General features: G+C 39.9%; 4 non-coding genes across 4 annotated transcripts; all 4 read right to left on the bottom strand.

Annotated features, from left to right (window-relative positions):
* Window positions 1-3210: 3210 nt before the first annotated feature.
* On the bottom strand, window positions 3211-3282 carry TRNAA-AGC. Its single transcript has one exon. It is a non-coding gene; the product is annotated as a tRNA-Ala (tRNA).
* A 5813-nt stretch (window positions 3283-9095) lies between these two features.
* On the bottom strand, window positions 9096-9167 carry TRNAA-CGC. The gene has a single exon. It is a non-coding gene; the product is annotated as a tRNA-Ala (tRNA).
* A 6115-nt stretch (window positions 9168-15282) lies between these two features.
* On the bottom strand, window positions 15283-15355 carry TRNAK-UUU. The gene has a single exon. It is a non-coding gene; the product is annotated as a tRNA-Lys (tRNA).
* Window positions 15356-17026: 1671 nt separating this feature from the next.
* On the bottom strand, window positions 17027-17098 carry TRNAA-CGC. Its single transcript has one exon. It is a non-coding gene; the product is annotated as a tRNA-Ala (tRNA).
* Between the last annotated feature and the right edge of the window lie 1805 nt (window positions 17099-18903).

Here is an 18903-nt window from a genome sequence, read left to right as displayed (position 1 = left end):
TATGTCTTTGTGAGAAGTGCTCTAGTTGGTTTCATTCCCTTGATCTAGTGTGCTCTCTCTTTGGATCTGAAGGGCCAATATAGATAAGAAAGAAGAGAGACTAGCTTTCTTTTCTACTTACATACCAGGACATATTTTATTTCAATTACTGAGAGATTATTAGTCACAATTTAGGATTAAACTATGCAAGGATTGCCCTCCACTACAATGTAGGTCCACTAGATCTCATTTCTCCGTGAAATGAAATGAATAAGGTGCATTCTTCACTAAATGACCCTGGGTTCACATCTACTTTTCTCTAGCCATAAGACTGTGCAGAAATTACTAAATGGAGTCAAACTCAAGGTAGGCTCAAAGGAATTTCATTGCTGGTAAATAAAAGGAGTGCTTTTAGTCTTTTTCTTCAGTGCTAATGTGTAAAGATCCACAAATAGAAGATTTTCCCCAGCCCTCTGCTCTGTGTGTTCTTAGAAAATAGCTCCTTTCCCCCCCCCCCCCCATCTTTGCTTCTCTTAATATTATTTGGGAGAAAAGAAACCCTACAGAATATGAGATCTAGTTTTACCTTTTAAAAATAGTCTTCACTTGTAATATTGTTGAAACCATTATTACTTTCCTCTTAGGGACCCAGAGTCATATGATAAATTAAAGCAAGACTTGTCTTACGAAGTCTTAGCTCCAAGTTGTCAATATCAACTCCCCTTTCCTGAGGTAATTTTATTTCAGAAAATGTAGTGCCTTTCCTTGCTTTAGGTCTAGGTCAGAGCCATTTCAAATCACTGATAGATATCCCCAGACTTAAATTTTGGGGAGGAAAGCTTAGAGTATATTTGTTCTGTCCTGGATGGCCCTAAATTATTAAGTGATCCCCTTTCTTCCCAGTGATGAACTTTGCAAACACAGGGATCTCGGGAAATAGCAGTTCTCATTTCATAGTCCTTGAACAACTGTGGTAGAATAAAAAGAGAGAGAGAGAAGTGTTTTTCTCTATTTAGCAGACTGCTATGTGAAATTAAGTTATATCCCCATCCATCACCCCATCTGCCCTTGACTTGGCCAATCTGGGGACTACTCATGTATCTATGACCACCTCAATCACCAGTGGTGTCTCTAAAATAAAGTTAGACTGAGAAAGGGATAAGCCTGCAAGTCTACCTCTCTTATGTCTCCTCCTACCTTTGTGGATATTTGGATATAATTTAAATAGAGACTTTCTAGACCAGTAGTTCTCAACTGTAACTGCATGTTCAAATCACCTAGCGATCTTTTTAAAATGCTGGTGTCCATTCCACCCTCCAGACAAATTAAACTAGAACCTCTCAGTGCAGAATCCAGGCATCAGACAATTTTAGAGCTCTCAAGGTGATTCCAATGTGCAGCCAAGTTAGAGAATCACTGCTTCAGCTTGAAAGAATTTTATGAGCTCAGGGAAACTGTATTGATTTTTATCTTTCCTTATGCCTTCCATCACCCAGTGCACATTTTACCTATCAGATAAAATAATTTAGTCAGGACACTGTTCTTAAACTGCACCTAAACCTTTTTTATTAGTTAAATTAAGGAGGGTCTTTTCATGTGGTTTGGGATAGAGAAATCTTAAAAAAAAAAAAAAAAACACCTTTGATGGAGTAGGTCATAGTCTGGTGACCTGAAGTGACAACAAAAGCAAGTAGTCATTACAACTCAAAACTGGTTTCTAGGCAGAACTGTTGATATCTCACAACTGCTAGCCTTGTCTGTGGCTATATGGCACACTGAAAATGGGAGGAACAAGGAATGAAATAGTTTGTGAACTATTTCTTTATTGATGGCTTAACTGGTAAATGCTATGGCTACTATTAGAGCTGTGTTGGAGCTACACTATTGTAGGCCTGTAATAAATACTGACAAGAGCAGTTGTTCAGTAAATAACAGCAGAGAATGATTTAGCTAACAGAGTGCAAACCTCAGTGCACCACACTTTCAAAGGCCCATTTTAAGATCCATTCTTTAATCTTGTGGGTTTTTTCTTAGTCAGGAAGCACAAGCTTCCCCATGAACGACAGACCAAATCATTAGAGACCAACGGAAAGGATGGTCGCCCTTATTATCTTTTTAACACTGCACCCTTGTACCTCTAAGAATGCTGGTGTCTTGCAGATATTCAGAGACTGACGAAGATACAATGAGCTCGGAAATCTGAGTAGGCAACAGCCTCCCGGACCTTTCTTTTCAGAGCCCTTTTCTGGACCCTTGTACCTCTAAGAATTTGGAGCCCTTGACCACAGCCTCCAAGGGCCACGTAGAGCTGCCCAGAGGCCTCCCTGAAAAATAAACAAAAGTACAGAAAATGGTTTTCTAAATTTCCTTCATTTGCTCATGTGACAGGGTGTCACGAATTGGAAATTGAGGCAAAAGCACCGAGATACAAGAAATGCTGCATTCCAAAGGGGACTAGCCCTTCATTAAAACAAAGGAGCTGGCCAAGGAAAGTCCTTACCCACATGAATGGTATAAAAGGGCTGGGTTTAGGAAAATAAGTTGATTTTTTTAAGAGCGTTAAAGTCAGTACCTTTAGAATCAGTGAGGCAAATTTAGAGATTACAAAAGAAATCAGTAAAGAAGGAATTAAATCCACACTGGTATGAGCGCCGCGAGCTCACTGGCAAAACGCACTGAGGGGAAAACATGTCTATATCAAAATGTTTCACTTTCACTCCTTTGTGTTCGATTTCTGAGAGAACTGTCACGTTTTAAGAAGCGAAAAGTATCCAATGCTTTCACAGCCTGGGGAGAGTTTATTTTCTTTCTAGAGAGCTTCCGGTGAAATCCATCTTTCTTATTGAGCCTCTAAGTACGAAACCTGAGACTGGAGCTCAGCCTACCATCCCATCCCCCACCCCAAACCCCAGCAGAAAAGCTAAGTGAAAATCCTAAATCTTCTAATTTAGAGTTTAAATGGATAACTGTCAACCTCCGCCACCCCCGTCCCCCGCCATGGAATAGCGACCAACGTCACTTTTGATTTCACTTTGTGGAAAACGTCTCTAATCCCTGCTGAGGATGGAAAGGAATAAAATTTTAAAAAGGAAAGATTACTAGCATAACCCGAGCAAAGTATAATTACCTTGCGGCAAGAACGGTTAATCTTTAGGTTTTACAGGAATGGACTGTGACCATTCCATTGGGAGGGAAGAGGTGTATTTCCGGAGCTGAAAAGAAACAAAAGCATGGAGATGCTGGGGATCGAACCCGGGACCTCATGCATGCTAAGCATGCGCTCTACCACTGAGCTACATCCCCACTCTAAGCAAACGGGCTTTTCTAAACTATCTTCATGAAATAAAAGAAATTTACATTTTAAATTGTTTTGCTATTTTCTGAAAGATACAATTCCCACCCTTGATTTTATAGTACTGTATTACCAAGGAATTCCGATTAGCCTGTGTCTTGCAGATATTCAGAGACTGACGAAGATACAATGAGCTCGGAAATCTGAGTAGGCAACAGCCTCCCGGACCTTTCTTTTCAGAGCCCTTTTCTCTTTTGTCAAAAGATGTGTGAGACAAAGGAAAATTCCTTACAGGAAAGATAAAAAGTAGTTTGCCAATGATTGTCTTTAATTATGAAACCTACCAACCTGTCTTCAATTCTGCATCCCATTCCTGGACTCCAGAAACCGCTATGCAACTATACTTACAAAACAAGGAGCCAATGAAGGTATTTGTGTTAGAAAAGTAAATTCCTTCCACTTTTAGCAACTGAGAGGACTGAAGGGTGAAGATGTTGGCTTGCTTCCTGCGGCCTTCTGATCCTCATTTAATCCAAAGAATACACATCAAATCCAGGGAACACAAATCCTCGGATCTTGCTCTGATTCTTCGGAAAGAAAAGCCAAAGTAAGAGATTTGTCACTTCTAACACTGAGGCAAACCCTCTGCTTCCATGATGCTTATCTTCTGCAGAGTGAGTGGTTCTTTAGAATTCAGACCATTCTCTCAACAAGAGATGCAAATCAAAGCCTAGTCTCCCGGCCTAGTTCCCAAATATGAAAACCTGTGAGCCAATCTGGAAGAATGAATAATAATATCAAATAGAAACAAAAGGAAGACTGAGGATACAGCATGCTTACAGGCGTGGAAGTGTATATAGTTCAGAATGGTTGGAACTGAAAGGAGCAGAGAAATCAGCTTGACAAGATATAACCAGCATTTCTCATCCTTTCACCTTGCTAAGAGAACCTAAATTTTATTCATATAGTAAGAATTTGCATAAACCATGAATCATCTGAAACAATTATGGCTTTTCCATTTCCTTTTGCCAGGGATTGTTTTCATGATAGAGCCATGACCCTCTGGTGGATAAGATGCACTAGGCAATCAGCCTAAAATTTTTGGAATTTTTTCCTTCAGGATAAAAAGAGAAACATGAGAGATGAACCACACATCTTAGTTTAGCATTGATATTTTATTTTCAAGAAAAGTTTTCTGTAACAGTCTGGAAGCTTGAGAGAAACAGATAAAAATTATTTTTTTTTTAATAATGATTATTCCTTTGCAAGAAATGTAAAAAAAGGCTTTCTAGAAATATTAGTTTTCTATTGCTGAATAGCACTCCAAAATTCACAGCATTAAAAAAACTGATGCTTATTATCTCAGATTCTGTGGGTCAGAAACTCCAGTGTGGCTTGGCTGGGTAACTCTGGCCCCAGGAGTCTCCTGAAGTTGAACTCCAGGTATGAACAGTGCATGCAGGACTCTGGAGCATGGACTGTGTCTGGGGGATCTGCTTCCAAGATGGCTGATTCATTCGTGGGTAGAAAGCCTCAATTCCCCCTCATATATCTTGGTGACTGAGTCAAGTAGGAGAAGACCTCACAAGGGTGTGATTACCAGGAGGTAAGGATCCTCGGGGGGAGGGCCGTCTTGAAGGTTATCCTTAATTGTGTATCAGTACTTATTACAATACCTGATGTAAGTAAATTTGTGAACTAGTTTTTAAAAAGTAAATGTGTGGATGGACAGAGAGATAGATGCTTGCATCTCTGAAGGAATAAACAGGAGGACACTTTCAGTGGCTACTTAAGAGATTTAGAAGTGAGAAATCGTGAAATTTGGCTTCAATCCTCTTAACTCCATTAGAAGAAATGGAAACTGTATAAAAATGTATAAATTGTCAAAACGAACATTAAAAAGTTATGGAAAATCTGATTCAATATACAGCCATTTAAAAAACTGAATTTAAACAAAATTTCCAATCAGAGACAAATTTACTGGCATGTTCTATGAAATCCTAAAGGAAACAATAACCTCTGTGTTGTATAAAATATTTCCCCCCACCCAAAATGGGAAAACTATAAATTATTTTAGGTTAGCATAGTATCTATAAAAGACGCTTACTCCTTGGAAGGAAAGTTATGACCAACCTAGATAGCATATTGAAAAGCAGAGACATTACTTTGCCAACAAAGGTCCGTCTAGTCAAGGCTATGGTTTTTCCTGTGGTCATGTATGGATGTGAGAGTTGGACTGTGAAGAAGGCCGAGCGCTGAAGAATTGATGCTTTTGAACTGTGGTGTTGGAGAAGACTCTTGAGAGTCCCTTGGACTGCAAGGAGATCCAACCAGTCCATTCTGAAGGAGATCAGTTCTGGGTGTTCTTTGGAAGGAATGACGCTAAAGCTGAAACTCCAGTACTTTGGCCACCTCATGCAAAGAGTTGACTCATTGGAAAAGACTCTGATGCTGGGAGGGATTGGGGGCAGGAGGAGAAGGGGACGATAGAGGATGAGATGGCTGGATGGCATCGCTGACTCGATGGACGTGAGTCTGAGTGAACTCCGGGAGTTGGTGATGGACAGGGAGGCCTGGCATGCTGCGATTCTTGGGGTCACAAAGAGTCGGACACGACTGAGCGACTGAACTGAACTGAACTGAATATCTATATCAACACCCAGTGGAGAAAATATAAGAAGGGAAAATTATAGGACCATTTTACTAATAAGCACAGAGGCAAAATGTATTAAAAAAGAGCAAACAGACTTCCAGTTTCTGGTTCCATATATAAGGTGCTTGAAAGTCACTTCATTCTGTCAAGAAGGAAAATCTGAACAGAGTGAAAAACCAACACCTCTTCTAGAATTTATAAGGGAGGTGAGGACACAGGGCAACTGGCTGCCCCCAAGATTGGAGAGATATACAGGTGAATAAGGGGAGTCATGACTTACCTGAGCAGTGACTCACAAGTGGAAACCACAAAAAGAACCAATACCTGAACTGTTGATGATTTGCTTGAGGACCCAAGTAGGCAACTCTGATTACTAAAAACTCCAGGCACACTGAGTCATGGCCTGGGCAGGGTAGGGGTGGGGTCTCTTCACTTTTGTGTGTTTTACCCCTAGAACTTTGACCAGATTCTCACATTAACCATCTAAAAAGCGGAAGGTGGGGCGGGGATGGGGGTGGGGTGGGGCGTAATTCCTTCATGCTTCCAGCAGAGGGGGAAGAAGAGGAGCCACATTGAAATGTACCAGAGTGCTATTGTTCTTAACAAGGCCCGATTTCTAAAGAACCCATTTAACCAGACCTTAACCAACTGGGGTTTTGTCAGAGCCTAATTTACCCAGAAGAAGAGAAATACTCAATTCCAACTGTCTCTAGACTTTCACATGAGAGAAGGAAAAACACACTCCAGCATCCTGTGGCTATCCTGTCCCACCTAAGAGTGAGAGGAGACAACTGAGAAACAATTGTGAAGTTCACCAGCCAGAGACAAAAGGTCAATAAAAGACTGAGACCTAATCATAGGTCTATAGAAAGCTTCTCCCCCAACACCTCACTACCGCATTACTAAATTCCTATTTATCCTTTTATCAAGTACACCACGTTGGGCTATCCAGAAAAAATTACAAAGCATATCAGAAGGCAAATAATAATTTGCAGAGACAGAGCAATAAAAGAACCAGACATGGCAAGAATTTAAAACAACTATGATTAAAATGATAATGGATCTAATGAATAAAGTAGATAGTATGCAAGAACAGATAGGCAATGTAAGCAGAAAGATGAAAATCCTAAAAAAAAACAAAAAACAAAAGAAATGCTCAAGATTAAAATACATAGTAACAGAAAGAATGCCTTTGATGAGCTCATTAGTACAATAGACACAACTAAGGAAAGACTCTGAATTTGAGGATGTATCAGTAGAAACCTCCAAAACTGAAAAACAGAACAAAGACTGGCAGGGGCGGGGCGAGGGCAGGGGGAAGGACAGAATATCCAAGGACTCTAGGACTTGTGTAAAAAAATATATATAACATGTGTAACGGGAATACTATAAGAAAAGGAAAGAAAGAAATAGAATACTTGAAACAATGACTGAGAATTTCCCCCAAATTAATGTCAGACAGTAAACCACAGATCTGGGAAGTTCAGAGAACACCAGAAAGATAAATGAAAAAAGAAACAACAACAACAAAACCTACATATAAGCATATCATTCTCAAACTACAAAAGATCAGATATAAAGAAAATAATCCTGGAAGAGGTCAGAGGGAAAAAAATCTAGACTATAGAGGAACCAAGTCTAGTGACTTACATGTGACTTCTATTAAGAAACTATGCAAACAAGAATAGATTACAGTGAAATATTTAAAGAAGAAAGCCACAACTTGGAATTCTGCACCCTAAAATTTTGAAAAATGAAGGAGAAATAAAACTTTCTCAAACAAAAATGGAGGGAATTTGTTCCCTGTAGACCAGTCTTGCAAGAAGTGTTAAAGAAAGTTATTTAGAGACAAGAAAAATAATAGAAACTCAAATCTTCATAAGGAAAGGACGAATATCAAAGAAGGAATAAGGAAAGGTAAATAAAAACTTTTATTTTTCTTAGTTTAATTGATCTCACAGGTAAGTTTGTTCAAAATTATAATAGCAACAATGTATTTGATTATGAGGTTATGGCTATATTGTATACATACTTATGTATGTTTACATGTAACTAAAATAAATGATAGCAGTGATACAATGGCTAGGAGGGAAGAAATTTTGGATTTTTTCCCTATTACAAGGTGGTTACACTACCTGTGAAGAAGTATAGTGTTATTGGAAGGTGACCTTGGATTAATTGCAAATGTATACTACAAACTCTAGAGCAACCACTAAAAAAAGTTAAGGAATTAACTGATAAACTAAGAAAGGAGAATATTAAAAAAAATATTTTTGTGGTTCCTCAAAAATTTTAAATAAAAACTAACTGCCACATAATGCATCAATGTAACATCTGGCTATACATCTGGTATTACATATATAATATTGTGATTTACAATAAGAAATATATATTTGGTCTCCATCCCTACTAATGGCAAAGAGCTCTTAAAATCGTTAGAATTTTCTAAGGTGAGAGGAGCAAAAGTATTTCTGTTATGTTAATGAGGTAAGTTTTGGCTTGCGACTAGAATTAGGAGCTGGTTGTCAGAATAGAGAACAGTCGCGCTATTAAGGGTGCCTAACCAACTCTGCCTTCTATTTCCACAGGCTACTTCTAACCTTTACTACATTCCCAGACCTCCTGCATTGGACTGTGACTAGCTCTTCTCCATAGAAATCTTGAGTAAAGCCAAAGATGCAGTGAGAAATGAAGAAAATTCTCTTATGGTCCTAGGGTGGATCCTTGAATAGCGATGTACAACTACTACACCAATACTAAAACAGATGCTACCTTCTCCTCTCCTTAAAAGAAAAAATTACTAAGAGATATTTTAATTATTCTCCAGTGCAAAGTTGGAATGGATAGAACCTCCTTTAATTGAGATAAATAAATCTTTGAAATGCAACTGTATTCCCTCTTCCTGGCATTCATAGGATGAACTTACTTCTGAATTGTCTCTGGCTTTGTACTGCTTGCTGCCTAATAAAACATCCCAAGGAGGTTTTCAGAAAGTAGAGAAAATCGTGATGGTAGTTAACCAAACAGAAGACCAATAAACACGTGCATGGAAAACTGCTATATTTAAAGGGCAAGACAATTGCCCACAAATGAGAAAGAGCTAAAACATTTTGATTTAACAATGCAAGGCCAAAGTCTAAATTAGACAGCAACAACAAAAGTAGATCGCCATGGAGATGCCGGGGATCGAACCCGGGGCCTCATACATGCGAAGCATGCGCTCTACCACTGAGCTACATCCCCTGATGAAAACCCGCTGCTGGGTAGGATTCCTGTGCTTTTAAAAGCTCAATGCGTTTTGCACAGTTTGGAGTATCTTTTTATTTCCAACCAGATAGTAACCATCATTGAGGATGAATTACACTTTAAGCCGCTTTCGGATTCTATCCAAGTAATCCCCTTTGGAGATGCAGTGACAACATACAACTCATATCGTTACTGAGAGCACAGCCCAGTTTCATTCAGTAGCTTCAGCACAAGTGCTTTCTCTCGCGTTGGCCAAATCGAACCCCATGTGGAAATCACTGGGAGGTTTTTTTCAGAACTCTGAAGAATGGTCTACAAGCCAAAGGCTCATAGAAAATGAGATTTCCGCCCCCCCCTCCCCCGCCACCCCTTTTCTTTGTAGCTGAATGGTTGAATGGTCAAAAGACTCTTTGGAGCTGCGTCTTTCTACTTGCTCTCTCTTGGAGGAAAAAAGATAAACGACAACAAAACCACAAACAAAAAATGTCCAGATTGTTGAAACTGTGAAAATTCTGCCCTAGTCTTTGTCACCAGAGGTAACGGCTCTCTCCACAGAGACCTTCTAACTCTCCTGAAATCTGAGTGGTTATCTGTAAACTGTGGGTTCATGAAAAATCTTAGATTTAAGAAGCCCGAATTCCCTGTTTCCCCCTTTCCTTTATCCACTGGCCAGCTTCTCGTTCCGCTGGCTACTCCGCGGAAGAATGAACCTGGTCAGTTCGGAGAGCTCATCTGCAACCTAAGAACCTAAGACGGGTAGAAGGAAAAGATGTTTTTCCCCTACCCTTCACTACTTTATCATCCTAAATCCCAGATGAAAAATATTGGTGAGCCATCAGCCAATCAATGAGGGAAAATATATAAAGTGTTAAAATAAGCCTTTATTGTTTAAACCATTGAGATTTTGTGGATGCTTTCTTTAACATCATAATCAAGCCTATATTTAGTGAAACAGGGAAATTATCCCTTTTGTTATATGAATAGCAGTTCTATTTTCCCAGTCTGAAATTTGCCATTGACTTTGCTTGTGGATTTTTCCTTGTTATAGAGGAGGCTTTGCTTTGTTTTGTTTTACTCTATTATTATCCAAATAATGCATATTGCAGAAAATTTGGAAAGTAAGAAAAGCATAAATGTACTTAAAAAAATTTACCTATGCTCTTACCACTCTTTCAGAAGCTCTCTTGAAATCAAATTTGTCAAATTTTCCTTTAAATAATTTTGGATTTTTGAATCATTATTGGAATAACCTTCCCCACTCCAAAGTTATTAAAAATTTTACTTGTGGTTTTGAAGTACTTCTAAATTTTGTATTAATAAATCTCAAACACTGTTGAGAATTCACCCTGCTGTAAGTTGTGGGATATTAAATCAAAATTTTTTTGTCCAGGTAACTACCCATATTTGCCGTCTTTACTCGTAGTGGGAGATTGTGACCCACTGTGCTCCATGTTTACAGATCTAGCAGTCAGAAATAGAGTATTCACTCATAATATTTGAACTGTACAATTTATCTAACAGATAATTGTTAACAGATAAATCTAACCTAGAACTCCTGATGAGAACAGAGTTCCTAATGAAAATAGCATTATACCAATTAGGAGAATCTAAAGCCTGACTACAAATTCTTTGTTTTACTCCCCTCCCTGCTTTTTTTTTTTCCCCCTGAAAGTTATAGTGACTCTTGTTCTTTTCAAAAGTGTATCTGAGTTTCCTTTCAGAGGTAAATTTTACCTTGTTTATGATAAAGACTTTTGTTGAAAATATGTATATCTGAATCTCTTTTCAAATATATATTTTATTTTTTTACTATGATGTACTCTGTCTTCAAAGCATGCACACACTTGAATAGCTTTTTCAAAGTATATACCAACCTTCTGAAGTTAATTTTCTGTTGAACAGAAGGATCTCTCTCCCCAGTGACTCCCAAAGTAGTTTCTTGAAAATTGAGGGATTCAGAGTCTTGTGGAAATGTGACCACTGACTTAGAAAAATTTAAATATGGCTTTTTGCATACAAGAATAATGGGGGAAATACCCTGGAAGGAATACCCTGGAAGAAATAAATATCCAGTGGATTTTTCACCTCTAAGTCTTAACTCATGTATTTTTATGAGTGAATGATTTGGGTAGAAGAAAATCCTTGTCATTCACACACACACACACAAACCATATATTAGTCTTTAGGCATAGGAAAGACAAAGGATGGTGAACTAACACTGAATTAACACTCAGTCGTGTCCAACTCTTTGTGACCCCAAGGACTGTAGCCCACCAGGCTCCTCTGTCTAAGAATGGTAGAAGGATATTAAATACTAGCACTTTATCAGAAAGAATTTAGGTAATCTTGCATAGTGGCAATTTACCAGTATTTGCACATAGCCTCTCCCAGACTTTAGTCCTTAATAAATCCCCAAATAAAACTTACAGCTCCCACATTGTGCATTTTTATTTCAGTCAACACCTGTCAACAGAAGGGAAAAAAAAGAAAAGCACAATGTGAGAGTTCTGAGTTAAGTTTTATTGGGGGCAAAATGAGGACTATAGCCAGGGAGTCTCAGATAGCTCTGAGGAACTGCTCTGAACAGGTAGGGGGAAGATCAGTATTACATATGATTTTAGTGAAAGAGGGCACATGCAATCAAGCACACTTTTTGGCAGAGGTTTACTGCTAGTCAGGAGGAGCAGATGTCACCATTAATGATTTTAGTGCTTTTCTAGATATAAGAGAAGGAAATGGAAACCCACTCCAGTGTTCTTGCCTGGAGAATCCCAGGGACCGGGGAGCCTGGTGGGCTGCCGTCTATGGGGTCACACAGAGTCAGACACGACTGAAGTGACTTAGCAGCAGATATAAGAAAATGTAAGGACTTGGGGTCATAAAATCTCCTGAAAATATCTTTTTGAAGGCCTGTTCTGCCAGTGTTTTCCTGGAGCACAGAGTGCCTCATTCCGGATCTCCACTCTGAATTCCTTTCAGGGTGTGTTGAAGGTCAGCAGCTGCAGTGGCTAATGACTTAAATCCTTGGAGAGGCAGATGGCAAAGTGGCAATTTTTAGTTGGCATACTTCACAAATATGAGTGAAATTTTGCATATTGATTTTGAGTGTGAGTTACAGAACTGCTTTAATTTGTAAGAATTTTGCACATTTATATATTTTCTTCTGTTTATTCAAATACATTAGTTCTTATAACTCTGTTGTCCAATATGGTAGCCACTAGCACATGTGATTCTTGAGTACTTGAAATATGATCAGTCCAACTTATGTGCTATAAGTTTAAGATGCACACCAGATTTCAAAGAATTAGTATGAAAAAAAGAATGTAAAATACTTAGGTACTATGTTTATGTGGATTATTTTTTTCTTTCATTCTTTTTTAGTAGCTTTTTATTTTGTATTGGTATACAGCTGATTAACAATGTTGTGATAGTTTCAGGTTAACAGTGAGGGACTCAGCCATATATGTACATGTATCCATTCACCCCCAATCTCCCCTCCCACCCAGGTTGCCACATAACATTGGGCAGAGTTCCATGAGCTTGTTGGTTATATGTGAACTATTTATTGACATGATAAAGTCAGGTGTTGCCCTAAACGTCGAAGACTGAGCGTCGAGAATGAAAACAGCCATGAAATTTGGTGCAATAGGTCAGGGGACCTGCAGCCTCTATTGGACTGAGGTGCAGAGTCCACTCTGAGTCCATCTTTTATTCCTAATTGCACACTACAAGACTTTTTTTGATCTTAACTTTCCCAAGACACTATGCTGACATAGTCCAGATCTCGTTTTTTACCCCAGGCCATTCCCTTCTGGGCTAGTCTCAGGAACAATCAGCAAGTGCGTAGGCAGCGTTCTTGCCTGCCGCTGACCCGCTGTTCCAAGGTCTATGCTTTCATGAGCCCAGTCATACTCCCTTCTGAGTCTGGCCTTGGGGTTTGTAACAAGGAGATTATTCTTAAGAAAAACATGAAAGATAATCATTAACAGTTTCTTAATATATGCTGTTTTTCCAGGTGCTATTTCTGTGGAATTTCTCAAGGCTCTGAAAGTACATTATTAGGAATTCCCACTACAGTTAGGGAACTGTTGACCAAAACCACCTGCCTTGGCCAGGCCTGCATGCTTGAGTTGTCTCAGGCAACAGGAGTTCTAGATAAGGAACCTGGTGCTGCCACTGAAAACTAACTGGGAGAATTCAGAAGGGGCCAAAGGCTGGAGGAGATGACCAACCTTCCAGAGTCCTTCTCCCTGGGATCCATCTTGGTTGAGTAATGTGCATGCCACCAGGGAGGACCCTGAGATTACGGACCAAGCAGGATGACTGTCTAGAGATAACACAGAAACTAACCCCATTACCATAAAACCTGAGACTACAGCCATGTGGCAAATCAGTTCTCCTGGGTTTCCTTACCTTGCTGCTCTCTACTTAGGCCCCCCTTCTGCAATAAAATCTCTTTGTCAGCACAATGTGCCTCCTCTGACATTTCCAAGTGTGAACGAGAGCGCACTCTTGGACCCTGGAAGCATGTCCCCCTTCCTGTAACAGTAGTATTTTAGATATATTGTATTAAATTAAATGCAGTATGAATTTCACTTGTTTCTTTTTATTTTTTTCAATGTAACTTCTAGAAAATTTAAAAATTATATATGTGGTTGGCATGCATGATTCACATTATATTGGGCAGTGCTTCACAATTTACCACACTTTTGCTGATATCAGAAATATACAAGACCCCACTTGGCACTGTTTTCTTCTGTCACAATGTAGAGTAATAATTTACCAAGGACACTGGACATGATCTTAGTTGTACTTTACACCCAGACACAGAGACAAACTAAAACCAGCCCCATTTCCCCATCCCACCTATTTCTCTCCCTCATTGAGACCAGTCACTTTTCTGTTTCCTATTTTACATTCTAGAGATCTGATGAATCTTTTGGACCAACTAAGAGACAAACTGTTTCAGACAAATGGAGTCCTTCCAAGTTCAAAATCTACTTCATGGGATTTCTGTGAAGAAGAACAAAACTCTCATACAGTCGGAGGCCAGCAAAAAGGAGAAAGCAATCACCTGACCTGGATTTCTAAGCATTTCCTGGGATTTCTAAAGAAGTTCAAGGAACATAATACTATCTGGAGTCCATGGTCTCTCTGGCTTAAGACACAGTTTCCCAGAAATACCGTTAATGAGTTCCCAATCTTCAAATCACAATAAGCCCTTTTACATTCTCGCTCTACACACTCTGTCTTCCATGATAAGAAAAACCTCCTTAATCACAAATTTCTGCAAAGTTGCCATCTTAGGGGTTTCACTGTGGCTACCAAATACCTTCACAAGACTGAATCTTAAATTTGCAGGCACCTTCTTGTTCAATTGCTCAGTCACTCTTTGTGACCCCATGGACTGCAGCACGCCAGGCTTCCCTGTCCTCCACTATCTCCAGGAGTTTACTCACACTCATGTCCATTGAGCTTGTGATGCTATCTAACCATCTCATCCTCTGCTGCCCCTTCTCATTTGCCTTCAATCTTTCCCAGCATCAGGGTCTTTTCCAGTGAGTTGGTTCTTGAATCATGTGGCCAAAGTATTGGAGCTTCAGCATCAGTCCTTCCAATGAATATTCAGGACTGACTTCCTTTAGGATGGACTGGTTGGATCTCCTTGCAGTCTAAGGGACTCTCAAGAGTTTTCTCCAGCACAGCAGTTCAAAAGCATCAATTCTTCTGCGCTCAGCCTTCTCTGTGGTCTAATTCGGCACATCCCTACAAGACTACTGGAAAAATCTTAGCTTTGACTGTACTATTTGTCGGCACCTTAATCATGTTCACACCCAAGCTCCTCCTCTTTCCAGGCTCGATCTAACACCCACAAAGCAAAAACACAACAGACTACCCGCAAGCAGAAAGGAATTCATTCTTCTCCATACCCATTCCACCATGGAGGAGTCCTGTTTCTGGCTTATTTGAGCGAATGTCTCAAAACCTTGTTTATTAGATTGCATACTAAGAGTTGATGACTTAATATTCAGGCAGCACCATGGCCCAGAGCAGAGAGTGAAAACCTCTTTTGGACATAAAAAGGAAAAAAAAAAAAAAAAAGTCCTAGCAACGCCCGAACAGGGACTTGAACCCTGGACCCTCAGATTAAAAGTCTGATGCTCTACCGACTGAGCTATCCGGGCTCACGAAAGTTATGTTTTTCTGACGGCCTAGTAAGAGTGAGTTCATTAGATTATTTTCAATTGTGATCCGTGTTAAAAGTCAGTCCTGCACACGTACCTCATATACTCAAGCCAAGAGCAGCCGGCAGAGGCCACTTCCACACTCACTAACCTGCTGCCATCACAACAGACATCAGGTTTGAAACAATTTGACTTCCCTCTGAAGAGCTCGCCTATGGAAAGGGCCCCAAGATGCTCTCAAAAGCCAACAGTTTGGGTACAAACGAGTGCGATCTTCTTAAGGGACAGAAGTTTTCTGTTTACTTCCCTAAAATACACGGGACTTCAACACTTTCTTGTAGGTATAGGATGCAAAGAAGAGAGGTGGAGCTTGCACAGGTCCTTCCTACCCATTTACCCAAATCCTACTCAAACTCGCCTCCTTCCTTGTCCTGTTCAAGCGTCGCCTTTCCACTCTTGTCCACTATATTGCTTCCCGCCTGAGATCTTGCCAATAACTTGGTTCACTCCACCCAGGCTTCGGGTTTTTGACACTCCAGGTCAGGGTTTCCCAAACCTGCCAGAGTTTGAGTTTGCAGAGTTTCCTAATATTATAAATTACTGTCTGCTTTCGGACTTCATTCAAAATTCACATCTGGGTTACTTGTCACACAAAATGGACGGAAAGTGTTTTTGCGCCTCAGTGCCTGAGGTGACAGATGCTATCTAGGCTGCTGCTGCTGCTACTGCTAAGTCGCTTCAGTCGTGTCCGACTCTGTGCATTAATTCCTTTCACACAAGACGTTAAATGAGACTCCTTTCACATATGGAGTACCAGCCCACACATTCCCCCTGCTCACTCCTCATTCTGGAGAAAATTCTGTCCGAAAGAGGTTGTGTACTCTTTTTCCTCCTCCCTCCTCCTTTTGTCTTTCAAAAACAGAGCCTCAAGAAGAAACGCAGTTGCCAAGGGCCGGATCGCGTTGCTGCCTTAGGTTTGCTGGACATGCACTGTCGCTCTGCATTTCTTGGCAGGTTGTGTGTGAATCCTTTCCGCTCTGTCATCTCTTTCCTTCCGGAAGGACCTAAATCCCGCTCTATCCGCCGCATCCTTACCCGCCTCTTTAGCAATACTTTTCTTCTTTGTCTTCTTCCGCGGCATTTTTACGGTCTTTTAGGCAGTTTTGGAGTCGGAGGAGGTTGAAGTTAGGGGAAAGGAGGAATTTGAAAACTCAAGAAAAATACCCCATTCCTGAGACGTTCCCTGGTGATGCAATGGAAATGCCTTCCTGAGAACTGGTGAAGATGGAGCAAACTTCGGAGCAAGCTGAGAGAAGCAGGAAGACACCTGAAGCAGAAACAACAAACTGCAGGGTCCAAATTCAGTCTAAAGTCTAAAATACATACCAATGACTCCTTATTCTCCAATTCCAATGGGTCTTTTTCAGTCCTTGTGCTAGTCTCATCTCAGGGGCCTTCTCTTCCATAGCCACATGAAAATCCAGGTCTCTGACTGCTCAGATAACTAACTAAAGGAGCAAGGATATTACCATCACCATCACCCCATCCCACTCCCCTTTATTCTATTCTCTTTCTTTCTTTCCTTCTTGTCTTCCTGTTGCCGATTCTCGGCCCTGGAAAAATGGTAGGCTGGAGGGATTGAAATATGAGAAAAGTTGACCAAAATACAGATGGAGGTGCCAGGGATTGAACCAGGGACCTCGTACATGCGAAGCACGCGCTCTACCACTGAGCTACACCCCCCTGTATTCATGCTCCTCTGGCTGTTTCATAAAATATTATTTCTGTCTTTTTTTTTTTTTTTAAAGCTTGCCTAGAGAAAGTCTATCAAGTTAAATGTTAGTATTACTGAAGTTTTTAAATATACAGTCTAGTGGCTTCTTCCTGGCCTGCAGTTACTTAATTAACCAGGAACAAGCTGAAAGAATAAAGCCTTCTGAGAGATACTTAAAAAAAATTCTATTCTTTTCCCTTCATGCTCCTCAGTAATACTGTCAGTGGAATTTAGTGCTCAAGCTTGATGATGTGACTGACTCTTCCAAGTTTGTTGTTTGGAGTTCAGGAAATCCTGAATGAGCCAGATCTTTCTTTTTTTGTTTCCTTCAGTCAAATGTTCCTTGAGAAGACAGACACACCAGTGAGGATAACCCTTAGAGTGGAAACGTGTCAGGAGCAAATGGGTGTAAAGTTAACTTTGATGTGAGGAAGAAAAACTGAATAAGGGAATATGGAGAGGAAAGTGAGAAAAGTTTGTGCGAATACAGTTTAAGAGAGTAAAAGAAAAGAGCAAGAATAAAGGTGCTAGAAACTAAAGCCAGTGCTTCATTTCATACATTCTACTCTCACACAATCTAAGAAATTCAGAAAAAGACTCATCCTCACTGGTTTTCATTATTTGCTACTGGTTCTCCACGAAGAAGTCTAGAAATGAAAAGTAAGGATTTATCTATTTTAGAGGATCTTGTACCTGCTGTCACTCCCAAGTGCATGATCAGAGGAGTTGAATCATTTTAGTAGTGTGTAGATCTAATGGGGGTGCTGTCCAACTTGCTGGGTGCATAGAATTGCAAGAGACAGAGAATGCAAGAGACAAAAGTTTACTCACCTTAGGTTTTCAGCTGGTACTCTTAAACATAAAGGCAGGTTGACTCGAGAAAAGCAGTGCTTACTAATGTGTGCAACAGGCATCACTCAGGAGAAACATAAACAAAAAGTAACTCAAAGTGCAAGTTTAGCACCTCAGCCAATGAAGTATGTTCAAGAAAGAACAGTAAATTTATAGATAAAGGACAGGATTAAAGAAAGCAGTTTTTATCTTTTCAGGGCAGTAAACTGTGGGAAATTAAATACTGGGGAGGCAACTAGTGGACTAAAGTTTGTTTGCAGATTCCTCTAGTGCCTATCATCGACTCGATGGACATGAATTTAAGCGAGCTCCAGGAGTGGGATGGACAGGGAGGCCTGGTGTGCTGCAGTCCATGGGGTTGCAAAGAGTCAGACATGACTGAGCGACTGAACTGAACTGAACTTGTGTCTATCTGGGCTGGTAAGAGTTTTTCTCCAGTAAAAGGAAGATTAATATCCTGCTTTTGGTCAGACATGGAAGGATAAAGAGAACTTTTTTGCACCTTAATTGTCTTCAGCTCAAAATAATTTTTATGTTAAAGAGGCATACTTTGGGGGACATTCTGGTTTCATACATAGTCATGTGCAGAAAGACCATGTTACAGCATGTTACCCTACAGTCCTATGTTACAGATAGTTTGTCAACTTCAACTCAAAAGTGCATGAAGATCTGAGAAAGTATGAGTATGCCGTTCTTCCTATATCTTGTTATATTAAAATTTTTAATTTGGTTGCTTTTTAACTGTACAGTTTGACATTATTAGTTTAAAAAGCTATTAAAATTGTATTATTTATACTTAAACGTAATTTATTGCATTCTAAACTAGATATATTTCACTTTTTCTCCCCCCAAAATGAGAACGTAGCTCCCAGAGATCAACACCAAGTGGAGTCCTGCAACTTTAACTGCAGCCCATCACACG

The sequence above is a fragment of the Bos indicus x Bos taurus genome, chromosome 23 (assembly GCF_003369695.1).
Source record: "Bos indicus x Bos taurus breed Angus x Brahman F1 hybrid chromosome 23, Bos_hybrid_MaternalHap_v2.0, whole genome shotgun sequence".
NCBI lineage: Eukaryota > Metazoa > Chordata > Mammalia > Artiodactyla > Bovidae > Bos > Bos indicus x Bos taurus.
This window is presented reverse-complemented; position numbering and strand designations above follow the sequence as displayed.